The sequence below is a fragment of the Ovis canadensis genome, chromosome 21 (assembly GCF_042477335.2).
Source record: "Ovis canadensis isolate MfBH-ARS-UI-01 breed Bighorn chromosome 21, ARS-UI_OviCan_v2, whole genome shotgun sequence".
NCBI classification, from domain to species: Eukaryota; Metazoa; Chordata; class Mammalia; order Artiodactyla; family Bovidae; genus Ovis; species Ovis canadensis.
The window spans coordinates 63,171,841-63,185,647 of NC_091265.1; the positions used below are offsets into that span (position 1 = coordinate 63,171,841).

Here is a 13,807-nt window from a genome sequence, read left to right on the forward strand (position 1 = left end):
GCGGCGTCCTGAGCTGCTCAAGTCTCCGGCCCTGCCTTTCTGGAAGGTCAGCGGAGACCAGAGGTATTTCTGTTTTGAGGCGTTTAAACAGATGCTCCGACCTCAGCTCCAGCTAGAGTTTCTGGCTGCACATACCACAGACCAAGGGCTTAGAGATTCCATCCAGAGGCTCCCGCGGCAGGCCAGGGACCAGCCCTGGCCCCAGCTTCCCCACCTAGGAAATGGGACGAGACTAGCCTGCAGAGGGTGGGCCCCCGGGATGGGACCCAGGCCCCAGGCCTGTCTGGAGGGCTGGTGCCTGCCCCCAGCACTGTTGCCGAGTGGCTCCCAGGCCAGGCAGCCTGCATCCCGCCGGTCGGCCCACAGGAGCTGGTTGCAGCCTGCCCTCCATCCCAAGATGGCCCGTGAGCTCCCAGGCGACCCGACCCCTTGTGTCTGGTCTGAGTCTCGTTTCCCCACTGTCTACAGGACACAGCCCCTTTCTGCGGACGGGGAGACCGAGGCAGGGAGCAGCTGGCCAGCTGACCTTCACCAGTGGAGGTAGAAGGGTGCTCCCAATGCCTTCGCCCTCTTTCCCACACACCGCCCAGCCCCGAGTCCTGGTTCAGGTCTTAATGTCACCCCTTTGTCCCTACAGAACAGCATCGGCTCATTCCTGGTCCCTGGATCCAGACCCATGAGCCCTCGTATCTCTGTCCTGTCTTCCAGGAAGGGGTCGACAGCTTCAGCACCTTCTGCAGGCTGTTCCTGATCCCAGGACGCCAGGAATCTGTCCCATGGATGGGCCGGGTCCTCCCGTCCGAGGCTAGCCTTGGAGGAGACCTGACCGGGGCCCGCCACATACAGGCCGCTCCTTCCCGCCAACCCGACCGCACTCCGAGCAGTCCTTTGACTGGATTCGAAGGCCTGAGTCTGGCAGTGGCCCTGTGGTCACTCCAGAAGGCTGTGTAAGCACCCCCCGAGGGTGTGTGGTTATGGGGGTGTCCCCTGCAGAGCTGCTGGCCCCTGGGCAGTGGAGGGGACCCCATCCCAGCACGGAACACCTGGCCTGTGGTGGGCGGAGTTTCCTCTTCCATCTTCAGTGTCTAGTTCCCATGGTTCCTCTCGGTTCCTTCTAGAAGCTTCCTCAGGAGCATTGGAGTGATGGGATCTGTTCGACACAAAGAAGATAAGCATGACCCCTGCTCAAGGATGACACACGAAGTCGTGTAATGTTCCATGTTTATAATAAAGTTTTGCTTAATTAAAAAAAAAAGAGAGAGTTGGAGTGATGGGATGCGTTCCTCTTGATCTCGGAACGAATGACCCAGACGAGGAGCTGGGCTGACCTCCAGTTCCTCTACCCTTTCTGATGCGAGGTTGGCAGCTGCACTGGCCACAGGGGAGGCCCCACCCACAGCCCTGAGACACCCCCCCACCAGGCATTACAGCCACCAGCTTCCCACCAAGCCGCAGGAGATACTCCTGAGGGGTGGCCCTTGGCTTCCTGTCCTCTCTGACTGCAAATCGCCTCATGGTTTTTCCAGGCACCTCTGACAATTTAGGCTCTACCACCATAACCCAGGTCCTCACCCCTGAGCAAGGGCATAGCTGCCCTTTTAGGGGGGCCAGGGCGCTTCCGGGCAACAGCGAAGGGCTCCGCATCGCTGTCCAGGGGCGACCATACGCATGACCCCAACTGGGGTGGCTGGCACCTGCCAGCCGGTCTCTCACCCTCCGGAGCCTGGAAGCCCAAGATCTCGATGTGAGCGGGGCTGGTCCTTGCCCAAGAGTCTGAGGGAGGATCCTTCCTGCCTCTTGCAGCTCGGGGGCTCCAAGTGCCCCCTGGCCTGCAGCCGCCTCTCTCCAGCCTCTGCCATCACCATCACGCAGCTTCTCTCTCCCCTCGTCTCTGTCTCAGCTGTCCCTCTGTCCCTCCCCTGTAAAGACACTTGTCACTGGACTCAGTACTCACCCGGGTAAACCAGGATGATCTCATCTCAAGCTCCTTGATTCGCTTACACCTGGGAAGAAAGAAAGTTAGTCACTCAGTCATGTCCGACTCTTTGCGGCCCCATGGACTGTAGCCCACCAAGCTCCTCTGCTCATGGAATTCTCCAAGCAAGAATTCTGGAGTGGGTTGCCATTACCTGGTGAGGACCCTTTGTCTAGATAAGGTCACACTCACAGGCTCCGGGTAGACATCCCTGGGGGACACAGGTCAGCCGCCCATCAGCAGGCAGAGGTCAATTCAGTCCCGCAGCACAGTGGACCCCACCCGAGATGGCTCCTCCTTTGCCCAGAGAGAGGGCTGATGGGTGGCCGGGCTCAGAGCATCCTGGAGCAGAGGCAGGGGATGTACCTGTGTGTGTACCAGGGGGCGGGCACGGGGTCCTCTGGAGGGGACATGGAGAGAGCCAGGAGAGCCGCCCAGGACTGGCCAGAGAGGATCCCCCCGGGAGAGGGCCAGGCAGCCTCTCGACACTAGCTCACTAAGGGGCTCCCCTCCTGGCACCCTGGGGGGCCAAAGGGCCCATTGGCCTGGCTTCCCTCTGGCCTGCAAGGTTCCCAATGTGCCCTCCCCAGGGCCCCTGCGTTCTGGAACACCCTGGCATAGTCCCAGCAGGCCAAACCCAAGGATTGGAAGCTGGGCCTCCACGTCCCATAGCGGGCGAGGCCTGGGGAGAAAACCTGTGAATCTAAAACAGAGGGGAAGGCGGCGTGCTCAGTGCTAAACGGGCGGTCAGGTGAGCGGGGGAGCAACCAAACTTGCAGGCCCCCGATTGGAATCATTTCCACGGGAGGCTGAGCGCACAGAGCAGGACGCCGGCTGGGCTGACTCTGAAAGCCAGAAGGGAAAAAAAAGAACCAAGACATGCGCCGAGCTAGAGGACAAGGATAACTCGCCCGTTTCATTCCTATTTGCCTGTCTGCTTTCGCTATCTTTGCTACACTGAAAAAGTCATCTTTAAAATCGCAACACAGAAGCTCTAGAATCGACTGTTTCTGAGACGATGACTCGGGGCAGCAGACAAAGGATTCCCGAGGCACTGTTGAGTGACTCCGATCGGTCAACACTGCGTGACCACACGCGGGGACGTCCGTGCGGCTTCAGTGGTCAAAGGCGTGCAGACAGCCTAGCCTTACACACCCCCAGGTGTCACCTTCCTCCCAAACATCCCCCAGCCCTGGGCACAATGGCCTGGCTGCTCCAGCCCCACCAGCCGGAACCTTCCTGCCACTTCCTTGGAGGGTCAGGGGAGCTGCCCTCTCGGGTGGAATCCGTGCCTGCCCGAGGCTGTGACCTCCTCCCGGGGGCCAGCCTCTCGTGGCCACTTTGTGCTCACAAAGCAGGCTTTTAACTCTGTGAAATGCTTTCGCAGTTCACGACCATGCCTCCTCCCAAGCGCTCCATGAAATTCTCGGAGACCTGTCACACCCAGCAAGCCGGGAGGGCTTTGATTTAGCGGACAGATGCTTGCCAGCTGACACTCGGAGAGACTGAAGGAGGCGGGGAGAATTAAATAAGAAGTGGGGTGTCAGCTCCCAAAAGGTGGCATAACTCTGCCCTAATTCCTTGACGCCCAGTGTGGCTCAGAGGTCGGGGCTGTTAATGGGCAGGGAACAAATTGGGCACTGCCACCTGTGGCTCTTCCAAGTGGGGAGGGGGCTCCCCCTTTACAGTTCAGGGGCCGGTTTACTCTGAGCAAAGCCCAGGTGCTCCAGGGTCTGACACTCACTGGCTTTGTGGTGCTCCCCAGCCTCTCTGAGCTTCTTCCATGATGCTGACACTTATAGGAAAGGTGGGTCAGAATACCTAGGCCTTAGGAAGCTTTGTTTGTCAGCTTCCTGGTCTCTGTGAGTCAGGGGGGCCTTGCACAAGGCCACCATGCACAGTGGCCCAGGCTGTGCACTGCACAACTCCACAGATCCTGGGGTGATGCAATATGGCAATGCTGCCTGGATAACTGTGGGGTGGGGTTAGGGAGAGAAGAGACCCAGGAAAGCCTGCTACCTCAGCACAACATGACACAGCGTGACTCACGCTCATTTACTTTCATGCTCCCTCTGCTGCTGGCTCTCGAGGGCTTGTCCATCTGAATGTCGCTGTTTCTCCAGCACCTAGCACCCACCCAGCGTGACGTAGCTGCTTGGGAACTATTTCTGGCATGAACAAAGTCAGGGTTCGTGTGCGGGGTGAAGACGGGCAAAGGGACATTTACGAGCTACCGGCTAGCCCAGAGCTCCGGGCAGCCACGGGTGGACCAGCTTCACTCTGCGTACCGCCCACCCTGGCTTCCCCGCGGGAGGGCTAAAGAAGTCGGGGGCTCGGGGTGTGGGTCAGGCGGGCTCTCAGAGACAACACAGCTGCTGACCTGTGTCTGGTGTGGGAGGAGGCAGTAAAATGATGGCCTTGCTTTCCACCTGCAGCTGAGGGAAGACCCTGTGACCCCAAGCTCAGGCCTTCAGTGCAGAAGCCTGCAGTGCTTCCGATTCAGGACAAACAGAAACCCAACATGGCCGGGAAGAACACAAGCGGAGGAAATAGACCAGGTGGCAGCGGCGCCAGGTGGGGGATGGCGGCGGGCTCTGCCTGCCCTCTTTCGTTTTCTTCCAACTCCCAGATTTTCTCTAAAGACCACGAACTACCTTTATAATGATTTAAAAAAAAAACCTGGTTAGAAGCGGGGGAATGATCACAGAAATGGGTAGAAATGTATATATGGGTAGATTTGTTCTAGTCTTACTCACTGGAGTAAGAGATGGAAACCGACCTCAATGTCCAGCTCCTGGACCAGGTTTGATTCTCACACCATGGGCAGCTGTGCCAGTCTGGGAGCGAGGTGGATTTGCTGGAGCTCAAGGTACTTAATAAACCCAGGCTTCTAAACAATACCCATGTACAAGCCCGTTCCGATTATAAAGCAAATGTGTCTGTGGTGATAAAATGACACAATCAAGAGGGCAGAAAATGAAGCATGAACTCAGCTCCGTGCTCAGCAGCCCACTTGCTAACAGGTTTTGGCTGGGACTTCTCCTCTCGGAAGCGTCCTCTGCATACAGAAACACTTACTGGGGAGCCTTTGGTTTTGTGGGGGCACATACTGACTCCACTGCCATTTCAAAGGGGGCTACACAAAAAAGTTGGCTTTAAGAAACAGCTGGCATTGTTCTGCAATGTAGAAGCTCAGAGTGCGCCATGACCCACAATCCCACTGCCCAGCAGGATCGGCCTGCCCCACCAGCCCTTCTGAGCAGCTACACCTCTATAGCTAGAGCCTGAAACAGTCCAGCCACCCCTCCACAGGGGAATGAATAAATGAAGCATAGCATGGTCACACTGTGGGATATCACACAGCAAAGGAGGATGAATGAATTACAAGTCCATGGGGCCACAGGAGCAAAACTCACAAATGTAAGACAGGAGGAGGCAAAGCACAGAGCAGCTAACATCAAGAGGTGTGTCCCAGTTCAAACGAGGAAGTGGTTTTCACAAAAGTCAGAAGGGTGATTATGCTGGGGACGGGGGGCTGGCCTGGGGCTACAGCGGGGCCGGAGGAAGGGTTCTTGGTGCCGAGGGTCTCCACCCTGTCTGGGTGTTGCTTCTGTGGGTCTTTGCCTTATAATTGTTAGTGAGTCTGTTTCATAGGTAAGCTCATTTGTGTCATATTGTAGATTCCACGTGTAAGTGATGCCGTATGATACTTGTCTTTCTCTGACTGACTCCACTTAGTGTGATAATCTCTAGGTACACTCACGTTGCTGCAAATGACATCAGTTCACTCTTTTTCACGGCTAAGCAACATTCCCCCATATATACGTACCACCTCTTCTTTATCCGTTCCTCTGTAGAAGGACATTTAGGTTCTTCCCAGGTTTCGGCTATTGCAAATCGTGCTGCGGTCCATGGAGTCACAAAGAGTCGGACAAGACTTAGCAACTGAGCAGTAACAACCAGGAATGATAGGGTACATGGTGAGGGAGGGATAAATGAGAAGTTTGGGGTTGGCAGATACAAACTACTATCTATAAAATAGATACACAACAAGGTCCTACTGGATAGCACTGGGAACTACATTCAATATCCTGTAATAAACCGTTTTTCAGTTGCTAAGTCATGGCGGACTCTTTGTGACCCCATGGGCTGAAGCACCCCAGTTTTCCCTGTCTTTCACTAGCTCTCGGAGCTTGCACAAACTCATGTCCATTGAGTCGGTGATGCCTTCCAACCATCTCATCCTCAGTCATTGCCTTCTCCTCCTGCCTTCAGTCCTTCCTAGCATCAGGGTCTTTTCCAATGAGTCGGTTCTTCACATCAGGTGGTCAAAGTGTGGGAGCTTCAGCTTCAGCATCAGTCTTTCTAATGAATATGCAGGGTTGATTTCCTTTAGCATTGACTAGTTTGATCTCCTTGCAGTCCAGGGGACTCTCAAAAGTCTTCTCCAGACCACAGTTCAAAAACATCAATTTTTCGGTGCACAACCTTCTTTATAGTCCAACTGTCACGTCATAATAAACCATGATGGAAAATAATATGAAAAAGAATATATATACACACACACACATATATACGTAGGAGTGAACCACTTGGCCGTACATCCGAAACTAACACAGCATTGTAAATCCACTACACGCCAATTTTAAAAGGGTGCTAGTGAAACTGCATTGTGTCTTTTATGTATTTTCTAGCATGTATGCTATTTTCCACAAAAACAAGAAGAAGAAAGCAAAAGGTCCCAAAGAGAGAGCCCAGATAGTAGCAGGCTGACCTCTGGAAGGTGAAATGCTGGGTAATTTCCACTTTCATGTTAATAAAATCATAACCATCCCCTGAGTGCTTGACATCTGTCATCTAATTTAATCCTCACAACAATTTTGAAACTAGCTTTTATTACCCGCCTTTCACACCTAGAGAACCCAAAGCCCAGAGAGGTGGATGGTGTTACACGGGGAGGTGGGATTCCTGCTCCCATCCTGGGGGGCCAGGCACTTGGATGGCTTGACTTCAAACTGACCGTAGGTGACTTCTGTCAACATCGCCAGAGAAGCCGGGCAGAAGGAAGGGCCGCCGCGGCCTGGCCGGGCTGGGCTCCAGGTGGCTGGACCTGGGCTGCCCTGGCTGCCCCAGCCTGGGGCCAAATGGTGAGGCCACCGAGGCTGGAGGAGTCCAGGAGCTGCTGCCTTCCTCGGTGCTACAAGCAGGTTGTAAAGCACTTTGGGGACCAATTGACACCAGGATAGGGAATTGCACCCTTGAGGTGGTTTGTGACCCCATAAATTGCCCTGAGGTGGGAGGCAGCTGGGAGCAATGTAGCCAGTTCACCGGGGGCTGTGACTCTGGAGGTGTGGCATTCCACAGGGCCGTGGCCCTCGGCTGGGCGAGGCCCTGGAGCAAAGGTGGATGAGTTCCAACCTCCCGGGGACAGGGCTGGGGTGCCTCCAGGCACTGCAGGTCGTTGAGAGTGGGCTTGTGTACCTACCAGGAGCCTCATGGGGGTCCTCCTGGATACCCAAGTCAAGGTGCCTTAGGTCCAGAGGTCAGAAGGGCCACTCCAGGCTCTCATGCCTTCCGGGTGTGGACAAGCCCACCGGGAGCATCGGCTATGTTACCAAAGGCCCACCTGCTTGCGTGCACAGGAATACCAGCACCACCCAATTGGGTGTCTGAGCACTTGCTGTGTGCTGCGTCCCGGCCGTCCTGACATTTAAGGGATGGAGGGAGCCTCACAAGCTCCTGTTTCCAAGGGGAAACTGAGGCCCAGAGAGCTAACCTGGCTCACCAAGTCCAGTGGGCCTTGGGATCCAAGACTTCCTGATCCAAGCACAGCCGGTGCCCCCACTAGCCTGTAAGATGCTCTTGCAACTGAGAAAAAGGTGCCCTCACTCTCTACAGGTGCAGCCCCATGCTGGGCATCCAGCTTGGTGGGCCTGCCAGAGTTCAGGCTGGGAGAGACTTTGTGCAGTGTGCAGCCTACACAACCATACAAGGCAGACCTGTCTGGGCCCTGTGTGCAAGGTTGTGTACTCGAGTGTGTGTGTATAATGCGTGTGCACTTTCCTGGACAGCCTGCGGGTCACTTTTATCAGGTTCTCAAAGGGGTTTGGGACCTCATATAATGACAATAATCTCTGGAACACTGGGGACTCCAGCAGCTCCTTGAGTCACCTAAGTTCAAGAGGGCTTCCCCAGCCCATGGTGCCAGGCCCACCTGGGGTTTGGGAGACAGAGTGCCCAGGAGCTGGGATTTTTCCTCCCCATCTGTCAAAAGAACAATGCACTATAATGTTGGATAACCCTCAGAGCAACACTGCAAGGCCACGGGTGCGGGGGTGCCTTCATTCCGGAGGCCAGAGACCAGGCTTGGAGGGCTGTGTGAACTTGCCCAGGCCCAAGTGGCAGGTGGGAGGAGGCGACTGCCTCATGTCAATGGCAGAGTTGGCCCAGGCCAGGGTGCCTCCAGCTGGGTCTCTGGACCCAGAACCAGCACCTGCAGACACACAAGAGGACAGGGTCCCCAGCAGAATGCTGGCCACAGCGCAAAGGCCAGAAGGCTCCAGCATGGGAGGTTCCCCCATATGCTGCCTCCCCAAGCGCTTCCTGCTCGGCTGTTTGTACTCAGACCCTTGGGTCTGAATTGCCAGGGTCAGGTTTAAGAGCTGAAGGTCAGAGGTTGCCCAGGCACCCATGCCAGGCCAGAGGGCTGACCTTTGTGTAGCTAAATCGAAGGCCCCTGGGACCCAAAGAGGGGCTTCAGACCCCTGGCCGCCATCTGAAATGCTGCTTGGGGGTTGATCCTAATCACCCCTAATTTAGGGGCCAAATGGCCAATTAAGGGGCCATTTGAGAGTCAGAGAAGCAGAAGATGAATGGAGGAGACAGATGAAGCGCAGCTGAAGCCCTGCGTCAGAGCTGGTCACAGGGTTCAGCCTGGGAGGGAGGGGGCCTGGGGTCTGCTGTCCTCCCCCCACCCTGTGGTTGCCAAGGGCCCCAAAAGCCACCAGAGTCCCAGTGGCAGCATTTCCATGAGGCTCACTACAAAGTGAGCCCCCTGCAGCTGCTGGACTCCGGGGTCCCCGCCCCTGCCTGCTCATTGTCATCTGAACGCCCACCGGTTGCTTCCACCAAAGCCAGGACCACTCCATCTAGGCGAAGGAGCATCCCCACCCTAGTGGATCATCAGGTCTCCTGTGTGTGTGAGTGTGTGTGTGTGTGTTTACGTGTCTGTGTGTGTGTCTGTGTGTGTGTATGAGAGAATCTGAGAGTGTGGGTGTGTGCAGTTGTGTAGTACATGTACATGTGGGTGTGCATGGGTGTGCAAGAGTAAATGTGACACTGAGTGTGAACGTGTGTGCCCGTGTGTATGTGAAACCAAGAAACACACAAGAAATACACAAGCAGTGGGAACATCAGTGCTTGAACTGAGCAGCTTCACGCAACCGACTCGGCTGGAAATCCCATGTCCAAGAACTGGGGACTCTGTGGCATCTGCTCACGTGGCTGCCTGGGCTCCCCCAGGTGGCTTCCGTGCACAGGAGGCTAAGAGGTGCCCGTGGCCACCATCACAACGGGGCCTGAGTGCCCCAGCCCCCCCGCCCCCACCAGGCCCCCATCCAGAGTCTCGGCCTCAGCCTCCCAGGCTTCTCTCCTGAGCAAGGCCACCTTGCACCCCGGCCCCACATCCCAGGTGCTCAGGGCAGAGGAGTGGGCCTCACCTCTGGAGGGCCTCATGGGCATCTTAGAAAAGATCCACCCGAGAAGATGCTCCACCCACAGCTGGGTCCTGGGGCTCCTGGTGCAGAAGGCTGAACAAGAGGGGGGATGTGTCCTGAGCAGCCAGGTAGCCCCTTCCAGAGAAGCCTAAAAGCCCGGGAGGGAAAGGGACTGGGGAGTGGGGGCAAGGCGGGTGGGACGGGGGTCTCAGAAGAGCCTTAGCTTTGCTCTAAAGAGGGGTCCCGGAGGGCCAAGCTCAGGCGGGAATCCAGGGAGGCAGTGCAGGTGAATGGGGTGGGGGTGGCAATCAGAGGTGGCGGTCAGCGAGCTGAGGGCTAAGAACCGGCCACTGTGTGTTCTATCAGTGCGAGAAGCAGGGGCAGCTGGAGGAGGGGGTCCTGGGGCTGGTTTATGCTTAACACGGGGTGTCTGCTGCTCAGGACGGAGGAGAAACTGGGGGTGTAGGAGAAGGAGGCAGGGATGGGTGAGGGAAGGGTCCAGGCCTGGGAATGGGAGGCGGGAAGGGAGGAGTACATGGGTGGTCTTCCAGATGCTCCGTGTTCCCCATGAACTAGCACTCACGGTTCCCAGGTAAGACTGAGGAGAGGAGGTCTGGTGGGAAAGGCTCTTCTCCAAGGTTCTACGGACCAGACACTTGAACTCAGAGCGGTTGGGTCACTTGCCCAAGGTCACACAGCAAGCACACACATGTTGGTTGGACATCACTCTCCCAGCTCCTGGCCTGGGGACTATGCCTGGAGAGCTTGGGAGTGGGGCCTGGAGGGATGAAGGCAGCCAGCCTCCCAGCCCCCCGGCCCCTCCTCACTGTGTCCTTGCTCCTGGCAGGAACTCCTCGCCATCCACTGTGGCAGGGATGGGGACAACCAGTCCTGGCCATGGACCCGCCTGTCCAGCATCAGCCAAGCGTGGAGGCAAGGGCAGATCCCAGCACAGGAGTGGAAGAGTCCAGAGGTGAGGGAAGTGTCCTGTGCCAGCTGCACCCTACAGACACCCTCTGGCAGGTTCCCCCTGCAGGTGCCAGAGGTCCTGGGGGCAGAAGCCACACGGCGCTCACTCCACCTGGCCTGGCCTGGTGCTGGGCTGTGCACGCACTGGGTGAGCACCAGGTGCTTCCTGAGTGAATGGACCGATGGTGGGTGGACTCGGAGGGGGAGGGCTTGGTGTTGAGGTGAGGGGCAGGTCCTGGCCCTGTCACTCTGCACCGCCTGTCCAGGGGAACCGCCCTGTCACTCTGCACCGCCTGTTTAGGGGGACTGAAGGGTCCCCAGGACTCGGGGCTTCCACTAGACCAGGATGTTCTGGTCACCCTATCTGTGACTCAGGCACCAAGCCTCCGTCCTCTCCCGCCCTGAACCAGGGATTAGAGAAGCTGCCATCCAGGGGTGTGCCTGTGAGCCCCCCACACCCACAGAGAGTGGGAGACCCCAAGTCCCTCATGATTCCAATAGAAAGGACCCCTCAGCTAATGACCAAACCCCAGCTCGTCCAGGAAACGCCACCCTTGCCCCCCAAACACACCCTCCTGAGCCCCAGGTTAAGGCATTCCTGTGCCAGAAGTCCTCCAAACCAGCTTGCTGACAGAGGTCTCAAGGCAAAGGCCCAAGAGTAGCCTTCAGGCCTGGCTACTGGATGGGATGGGGGCCAGGGCCCACCCCCACTTGGGGACCAGTGTGGTTCCCCCATCCCCACCTGTGGCTTTGCGGTCTGGGGGGGTCTTATCAGTTGCTCCATAATTGAAAGTGATTTGTTTGGGCTGAAAATAATCTGTTTGGGAGGCTAACTTGATTATCTCCCAGGAGGGAGGGGGGCTTGCTACCTGCCCCCCCAGGCTGCTCACCATTACCATCCATTACCATAAAGATCTTCTTCAAAGGGCAGCCCTTCCCCCAGGCCAGCCCCTTAAGGGCAGGGCTGAGGCACCAAGGGCGACAATAAACTTTCTGCTGTTAAATGATGGCCGAAGTGTCAGACACGTGAGGCGAGCGGGGCCCAGGCCTGTGTTTATCAGGGTGAGATTCTTGCTAATTGGGAACCCAGGTCTCTGAGGGGTTTTCCACAGTCCTGCCCACTCTCCACCACCAGACCCTGCAGGCAGCACCCAGGTGACTGACCACCATCCCCTATGTTAGGCTCCCAAAGTCCTTGGCCGATCCTTGGAAAGAGTCTCCTGAATCTTCTCAACAACCCATGAAGCAGGGTAATTTGTGCCCATTTCACAGATAAGGAAACTGAGGCTCAGAATGATGAAAAGACCTGTCCAGGTCACCCAAGGAGGAAGTGAATGATAACAGGATGGAAAGCTGGGCCTGAGCACCCACCACTCCATCACGAGACCATGAAGACATGAATTCCCAGGTGTGGGCCCTGTGGTTCCAGCCGTGGGGTGTTTGTGCGACACTTACTGAGGTCACTCAGGCCCATGGCGTCACAGATCTGACGGTCCCAGTGCCTCACACAGACCTCTGAGTTCCAAAAGGAATCAAGCAGCAGAGGGCGAGAAGGTGGGCAGGTAGGCCTCCATTAACCAGACATCCTGGGAGCGGCCAGGATCTGGAGGACAATGGTGTCAGGCACGGCAGGCAGGCATTCGGGTGCTGCGAAGAGCTGCCTCTGTGTTGGGGGACAGCGGTGTCCAGGCCCTGCCAGCCAGTCTCCATGCCCTTCATGGCTGGGCCAGGGAGGGCATTGGGCGCTCCTGTCCTGTGGCTTCTCCCAGCTTTTCCGGGGGAGACAGCCCATCTCCTGATATATCCTGCAGACGCTGGAAGCCCCAGGCTGTAGACCCTGCACAAACATCAAAAATCCATCAGGAAAAGGGAAGTCAGGAAAGCGGGCCTCTTTCTCCCCCGGCCCCCTGGGGCCACCCTCCACTATAGCAGTGGCTGTTTGGGTGGCGCCGGGCGGAGAAGAATAAGGATCTTTCATAGACACCCTGGCAGGCCGTGAGCAGAGTGAAGGAATGTAGAAGACGGTGACCTTTTGCAGAAATCCTCCTTTCCCGGCCGCCCAAGTCTCTGCTGGCTTTTCCTGGGGCTTTTCCAGGGGGTTTCTATGGAACCTCTTCCTTCCCTCCAGTCGGAACCCCCGGGAAGGCGAGGCCTCTGTCTGGGGACTCCCGGGTGGGGCGCAGGTCAGGGGCCCTCCCAGGTCTCCCCTCTTAAAGATGAATCGGCCAGCATCCGGCACCAGCCTCTGCAGGTTGCAGGGTCCTCCTGGCCGATGGCCGATTAACACTCGGTTGAGCTGTTCACCTACCTCTTCCCACCAAAAGGAGCGTTCATGGGCAGGGGAGTTAGTTGGCAGTGCCAGCCAGTGCTGGAGACATAAGAGACTTGGTTTCGACCCCTAGGTCGGGAAGATCCTCTGGAGGAAGGCATGGCATCCCACTCTAGTATTCTTGCCTGGAGAATCCCATGGACAGAGGGGCCTGGCGGGCTACAGTCCATGGGGTTGCAAAGAGTCAGAACGACTGAAGCAACTTAGCATGTGCATACACACGGGATAAAGAGGAGCCAAATATGCTTAGAGGCGATGCCCAAGGCAAGAGAAAAGCACAGTGTCTCGGATTTCTTGAGCAAGCTCTTGGCGTATTTACCGGACAGTGATGTTCTGGTGATGTCTTACTATGCAGCCACCTCAAAGCTTAGGGGCGTAAAACACCCGCCGTTTATTTGTTCACTATCCTGAAACCTGGGCAGGGCTGGGATGCTCGTGTTCCCTCTATGAGGGGGCCTGTGCCACCCCAGTAGGTGCCCCCATCTGGGAGCTTCGTTGGGTCTGGAACTTCCAAGATGGCTGGACCCGGCGGGCAGGTACCCACCACCCCCCCAGGGCTGCACAAGCTGGGGGCTGCCAAGGCCCTGTTCCCTCACTGCACGGTCTTTCCAGGAGGGTGGGTGATCCTTTTGCCAATGGTTCTTTCCGCCGGAAGAAAGGAAAAGAGGGTAAGAGACCTGCTTCTTAGTCACTGTGGCTCATCTGCTGGCATTCTATCGGCAAGAAGTGGTCACAGGGCTCGATCTAGACCTAGGAGAGGCTGGGAAGTATACTTATGGGGAGGGGAGAGAGAAACTCATTGGCTACAACCTTACCCTG

General features: G+C 56.8%; 1 non-coding gene across 1 annotated transcript; it reads left to right on the forward strand.

Annotated features, from left to right (window-relative positions):
* The first annotated feature begins 1,120 nt into the window (after positions 1–1,120).
* LOC138427357 (U6 spliceosomal RNA) lies at positions 1,121–1,226 on the forward strand. The gene has a single exon (XR_011251962.1). It is a non-coding gene; the product is annotated as a U6 spliceosomal RNA (small nuclear RNA).
* Positions 1,227–13,807: the final 12,581 nt, after the last annotated feature.